The sequence below is a fragment of the Scardinius erythrophthalmus genome (assembly GCF_964197995.2).
Source record: "Scardinius erythrophthalmus genome assembly, chromosome: 6".
NCBI lineage: Eukaryota > Metazoa > Chordata > Actinopteri > Cypriniformes > Leuciscidae > Scardinius > Scardinius erythrophthalmus.
The window spans coordinates 1,483,714-1,491,143 of record NC_138226.1 but is presented as its reverse complement, the minus strand read 5'-3'; positions in this window follow the sequence as shown (position 1 = coordinate 1,491,143).

Genomic DNA, 7,430 nt, shown 5'->3' with positions numbered 1-7,430 from the left:
TAGCAGGAATGAACAAAGTCAGGCCTATCACTATCGCAAAATTATCATTGAGACTCTCACCAGCTAACAGGGAATGTTCTGGCAAAGTTATGAATAAATGTTTGAACAAACATAGCATTTCTGAAACATTTAAGTTGGACGTTTGTCTAACATTTTTTAAATGTTCCTACTTCTGTTCAGAGAACATTCAAAAGTAACTCTAGTAATTCATAAGTAATTCTCATAAAGTTTGCAAAATGATAAAAAAAAAGGAATGTTCCTTTAATATTTAAAGTGCCCTAGTCAATCATTTATTAATCCCTTAAAACTCATCTTTGATCCCCAAAATTACATATTTAAGTTTTTTCCTTTAAAAAAATGTCTTCATGCCTTAAAATATCTTGAATGTAACTCGACACCCTTGTCTCATTTAGTATGCGCGGTTCTATGAATATGCAAATGAGCCCCGCCTCCACTCACTCAGTTCAGAGATCCACTGGTTGACGATCACACGTTGATCTGATTGGTTACAAGGTAGTTTGTGACGTCAGAAACACCAGCGATTTCAAAGCGTGTTTTTGAGACTGTCTTTGGTTCACTGCAGTTTAAAGGAGGAAATACTCAGCAATGCTGTCGACTTATGAACTTACACATGGTTTGTCTTAAAGCAGATTAAAAACACCACATAGACACATAAACAACATTAAAAGCTGGATTTACACCACAGGGGACTAAAAAAAAAAAAATCTTTAACCTGACCTTCTAATCATCAAATAGAACATTTTTTTAGCTTAATTTTAATTAACGTGAAGCAAAGCATCCAAATAACGGCTATATGACACTTGCTGCATGATGAGATAAATGCAAATGCTGAAAGCTTAAATTATATTTGTTTGCTTGAATATGATAGGCCTATGCATGTGAAGACAACAGTTGAGAATTTGACATATACCGAATATGATTCTTTTAAAGAATCAATTTATGTGCATGTTTAAATTCACTGTTCTGAAAATCGAGCAGCAGTTTCTGTTGTAAACATGAGCTGGTGAAACACATCAGGTCTGACAGGGAAACACACGAGCTGAAGAGAGACTGACTCACTCCGTGTAGGCGGACGTGATCAGAACAACTTCAGTCACAAAACACGGATGAATCAACCGACGCACATCAAGCTGAACCAGCAATATGGTTTTACCATCAGTGTTCACGAACAAACTAACAGCACAAACACTCATGAATTCGTCAGATCAGTTAATGATACTCACTGATGTTTGCCTGCCAATGATGATGTCACTTCCAGCAAGATGATGTCATTCAGGAACTGGCTTTTATTAATGTGCAGGGGTTTTACACAAGACTAACAGGGAACGGAATATTTAAAAAACCTGTAGTTGTTTCAAATACCTTTGTGTATTTCTTAATTTTGTTTTGTTTAACTTGTAGTAAAATAATCTAAATAAACTCAAACTAATAAAAATGACAACAAAATTTGTGAGAATAAAGAAAATCTAAAATATTAAAGTCCCCCTGTGGTGAAAATCCAGCTTTTAATGTTGTTTATGTGTCTATGTGGTGTTTTTAATACGCTTTAAGACAAACCATGTGTAAGTTCATAAGTCGACAGCATTGCTGAGTATTTCCTCCTTAAAACTGCAGTGAACCAAAGACAGTCTCAAAAACACGCTTTGAAATCGCTGGTGTTTCTGACGTCAAAAACTACCTTGTAACCAATCAGATCAACGTGTGATCGTCAACCAGTGGATCTCTGAGCTGAGGGAGTGAGTGGAGGCTGGGCTCATTTGCATAGAACTGTGCATACTAAATGAGGCAAGGGTGTCAAGTTACATTCAAGATATTTTAGGACATGAAAAAAAATCAAGGAAAAAACGTTTAAATGTGTAATTTTGGGGATCAAATATTAGTTTTAAGGGGAAAATTATTGACTTCAGGGGGACTTTGTTTTCCTTTCAAATTCTCCTTTTGTGGTCCATAAAAGAAAGAAGGCTGTACGGCATTACAACAACAGCAGGATGAATAAATTATGACTTAATTTTCATTTTAGTATGAACTATCCCTTTAAAATCTTTCCCCGCCATTGACGGAATTTTCCGGCAATCCGTGTTTTCACTGTTAAACGGTAGGGGGCGCTATTACACATCTTCTGAAAGAGTATTGAAACTACAGATCAAAACACAGGTTAAGAAGAAGCAGAAACGAGCGATAGAAGCATTGCTGACGCACATGTAAAATAACACAATCATCAAACATTAGACAGCATATAAATCAAAACTGCGTAACGTTACTGAATGAAATGTTGAACCCATGAAGAGGAAACGACTGTGAAGCTTTGAGGTGTCAAGCAATCAACTTAAAGGCCCCCTGAAATCAAAATGTAAGTTTTTTAGCTTTTGGTTTGAATATGTGAATATGTAAGCCTTAAGATTATGAATAAGCTTCCACAACAATGACAAAATTCTCATTTAGGAGATATAAGCATTCAAAACTTACAGTCTCTCACTTCCGCTAAAACAGATCACAGATTTTTATGACATCACCACCAATCAAATGCTCTCTAGAATCTAAAGCTCCGCCCCCTACGCTATAAAATACCACCTGGCTGAAGCGACCAATGACATGTCACGGAGCAAGATGTGTTGGAAAGTGTGTGTTCGGTTGTTCAAACGCTCGCGTTTTATTACGTTTTCCAACTGTACGTTGGTTAAGAATGAAATAGCTAGAGAATTTATTCACCTCTACTATTGAATCCAACGTATCATCAGCGCTCGGATTCGCTTCAGTCTGTGAGGTAACCTAAACGCTATTGGCTATTTGAAAAGGGGGAGGAGTCATTCAATATGTCCCGCCTTAGCTTCCTGTTTCAGTGGAAATTACGTCAATGAATCAAACACAGCTGCGCGATTCAAGACACTTAAAAAAAAAAAAAACACTGGCGAGGAAAGAGTTAAATGCATTGAATAGCAAGAGCTGAATCCTCCATACATCCAGCCTATATGCTTTCATGCTCCATTTGCAAAGCTTCAGAAGTATTTGTGTGTCTGTGGTCCATGAGTGACCACAGATGGTTCAGTGCCACAGACTGAGCGAGATCATGCAGTTAATGCTCCTGTCACTGGAGAAGCTGAAGATCCACCATCTGTCGTCAGGAGCCGTCCAATGTGACGAGGACATCAACATTTACCTGCACAACACACACTTACACTGACCTGGTTATCTTCTCCCCTGAAAACAGCTGCTGTGTTTAATCATAAATACTGAAAAACATGCTTGCATTCTGTCTCTGTTTTCCAGGACTTCATGTAATCTCCACATGAAAAGTGTTGGAGGATCACAGATCAGATAAACATGTATAAATAGAAGAATAAAACTACTATTTATACACTAGAGCTGCATTAACTAAAACATCACATATACACAAACATGAAAAGTGAGTGAGCAAATGAGTAAAATCTAAGTTTATTTAATTTTAGAAAAAGCAGCAAAAAGTTTCTTACATATACAAGCCTTTCAATGAGGCAAAACCAAATCATATTCACGTGTTTCATACAGCGTAAAGTATGAGGAAAGATTTAAAGAAGCAACATGATTGAAACATGTACATGTCCATCAGTACCCTGTTACGCAGATGAATGAGTAATATGATTCATATATTTACAGACCAATGATAATTCATAGTGTTGTTTATGGATCATCTGGTGAAGTTTCACTGGAGCTTTTTGCTACAGGAAAAGTAAAAAATAATGTCTGTGTACATTAATAATTTTCAAAAACATTTTTTTTTTCATAAATCATTATGCAAATGAAATTTACAGTAACAGACAGTATTCAAACTTCCTGTTTACAAATTACAATCACAGGAAGATGAACATTGAAATTTCGAACAAGAAAATGTAACTCATCTTTCTGGAAAACACCAAAATCACTTTAAAGTTGAAGTGTGTCATTTCTAAATGACCTGACATCAACTTCTGACTCAACCAATGGCATGGTTTGGGGGCGGGACTATATGTTTGACTGACCAATGGCAGGTGTTCAGGAAAGCACTCATTACTTTTGCTGTTCCATTTGATGCGGTTTAAGCAGAAGGACATGATGGATCTACAGAACTATTTGTTTATGGTTTTTATCAAATTTGTTTCATGTTGTGGAATAAGTGACTGAAACGGAGGACTAGACAATTCACTTTCACATAAATAATGTTTTGTAATGGTCAAACACACACAGAGGGATGGAGATGGCAAACGTACATTCAGAACTGTACAAGAGCCAATGAAAAAAATGTATTGAAAGCAATATTACAAGCTGCAGATGTTATTTTTACAATTTATTCTATATGCTATATACACTAAAATAACACTATTTAGACTGAGAGGAAGAAAACTGTCAGATGAAGGCCATCGCCAGACTGATATAAGCTCTTAAAGGTGCTGTAAGCAAGAGTTTAAATGGAATAATACATAGATAATCTCACATCAGCCCAGTAGCATAGCCACGATTCCTGATTGCTTAAAGGAGTAGTTCATTTCAGAATTAAGATGACCAGATCATTTACTCTCCCCCACCTCATCCGAGATATCCATGTCTTTCTTTCTTCAGTCGGAAAGAAATTAAGGAAACGTTCCAGGATGTTCCTCCATATAGTGTCTTCAATGGGGTCCAACGGGTTGAAAGTCCAGATGTGAGTTTCAGTGCCGCTTCAGAGTCTCGACACGATCCAGCCGAGGAATAAGAGTCTCATCTAGACAAACCAGCGGACATTTTAGAACAAAATACAAATTTATATACTTTTAACCACAAATGCTGTTCTTGCACTCGCTGTGATGCGACACACATTACGTAATCAGGTTGAAAGGTCAAGCGTGACATAGGCGTAAGAACAGATCTAGTGTTTACAAAGCGAACGTGCAAAGACTGGGTCAAACGGCATTTACAAAAAAAGGTACAACAACAATATCGGACGATTTTGAAGTCGGAGGAGAAAATGAGATGGTGTTTTTCGCTCAACCGCGCGACCTTTCAACGTGATCACGTAATGCGTGAAGTCGTGGACATGCAAGATGAGCATTTGTGGTTAAAAAGTAAATAAATGTGTATTTTGTTCTAAAATGTCCGCTGGTTTGTCTAGATAAGACTCTTATTCCTCGGCTGGATCGTGTCGAGACTTTGAAGCTGCACTGAAACTCACATTTGGACCTTCGACCCGTTGGACCCCATTGAAGACACTATATGGAGGAACATCCTGGAACGTTTCCTTAATTTCTTTCCGACTGAAGAAAGAAAGACATGGATATCTCGGATGAGGTGGGGGAGAGTAAATTATCAGGAAATTGTGAACTAATCCTTTAAAATGGAAAATTAAGGATTTTTTGCGCGCAAGAGTTCATTAGCATGCGGTGACAATGGCGGATGCACAAAGTTCAATATTAAGCTTTTTACTCTGTTATTTATGGTCATACAGATAAGAGTAAGACATCATTCGAAACTGTAATTTGTGTAATTTGTACACTCACAATAAAAACAAAACATTGTGCTTTTGTAAAATAAAGAACACACACAGCCGCTTTCTGCCGTCTCGGTTTCCTTTCCGCAAAGTTTTGTGGAACGCGTCACAAAAATCAATCGAATCTCAGCGTATAGGCTACAACTTGTCGCGCAGTTTTTAAGTGAAATATATTTCATGTATATTTATTCATTTTATATATATATATATATATATACATATATATTTTTTTTTTGTACATTTTTTTTTTAATTCTGTTTATCTCCATTCACAGAAGTGCTGCATGTGACGATGTGTGAATCCTCATGTTATGTTGTTTATTTGCACATGTAAAACTGAACAAAACACATTTTGGTATTTTGAATGGGTCACAAACACATCCAATTTCTAATTTAACATAATATTAATTTTATATATAGCCTATATATATTGTGGCTCCCTCATTTTAAGCCCCACCACCAGAAAATGTATTTCACTGCTACAGCCTGACAGATATCAAATAAACATGTGCTGTAAGAAATCAGAAGAAAAGAGTTTTAGCCAATCAGAAACACTCATCTCCACCTGTCAATCATTTTGCGTGTTGTGTTATTGTTCTGTTATTGAGTTTGCAGACTGGCTGAAAGCACCTTTAAGATCTGACAGAAGATCCTCTCAGAGTTTCACACTGCAACCTGATCTCAGGATTAACATGTGAGATGTGACACGTGTGGCTCCTCACACAAGGTTTTTCTTTTCTATTCAAGCACTTTTTGAGTCACACTTAGAAAAACACTGGGAATGTGGTTAATTAAAGTTTAATTTGGCACAGAGACTAAATCTTCTTAGATAATAAATCCTCTTAAATCACCACACAATGCTCCCAATAATGACAGACAGAACTCACTCTAGAACATTAGAGGGCAATTCAGTCTATCCATGTCTGTTTGTCCGTCTGAAAGACTGCAGGCTCTTAAAGCCTTCAAATCTCAAACTTTATGGTCTTTCTACAGCCTACATAATTATGAATATCAGGTAACAGTGGAAAAACACCCTCAAAACTGAGTGAGCAAATCCCTGCCCTGTCGGCCGGTTCTGAGCAGCGTTCGTGGTGTTACTATGATCTGAGTTTACCAGGATCATTCCACCGCTGCGATTCACACACCTAAATCTGCATATACGCCTGATCTTCTCCATCACTCGTGAATTACAGCTGTCACGATCAATAACATGTTCACACATTCACCTGCTGCTTTCACAGGCAGTTACATGAGTTAAGGCCCGTTCAATCCAGGCACGATCACTGCTAGGTTGCTAGGCGGTTGCTGGGGTGTTCTGGGTGGTTGCTAGGTGGTTTTGGGTGGTTGCTGGGGGATTCTGGGTGGTTGCTAGGTGGTTGCTGAAGCATTCTTGGTAGTTGCTGGGGTGTTCTGGGTGGTTGCTAGGCGGTTGCTGGGGAATTCTGGGTGGTTGCTAGGTGGTTGCTGGGGTGTTCTGGGTGGTTGCTAGGCAGTTGCTGGGGCATTTTGGGTGTTTGCAAGGTGATTGCTGGGGTGTTCTGGGTGGTTGCTAGGCGGTTGCTCGGGAATTCTGGGTGGTTGCTAGGTGGTTGCTGGGGCGTTCTGGGTGGTTGCTAGGCAGTTGCTGGCATGTTCTGGGTGGTTGCTAGGCGGTTGCTGGAGCGTTCTTGGTGGTTGCTGGGGCGTTCTGGGTGGTTGCTAGGCGGTTTCTGGGGTGTTCTGGGTGGTTGCTAGGCAGTTGCTGGGGTTTTCTGGGTGGTTGCTAGGCAGTTGCTGGAGTTTTCTGGGTGGTTGCTAGGCGGTTGCTGGGGCGTTCTGGGTGGTTAAAAATCTGACATGTCTGAATATGAGATCTGTGCATCAGGCCGGAGGTGCTGATATCAAAACTATAACAATAACTATATTAGCATCCTCACCAACACACAATTCTATTA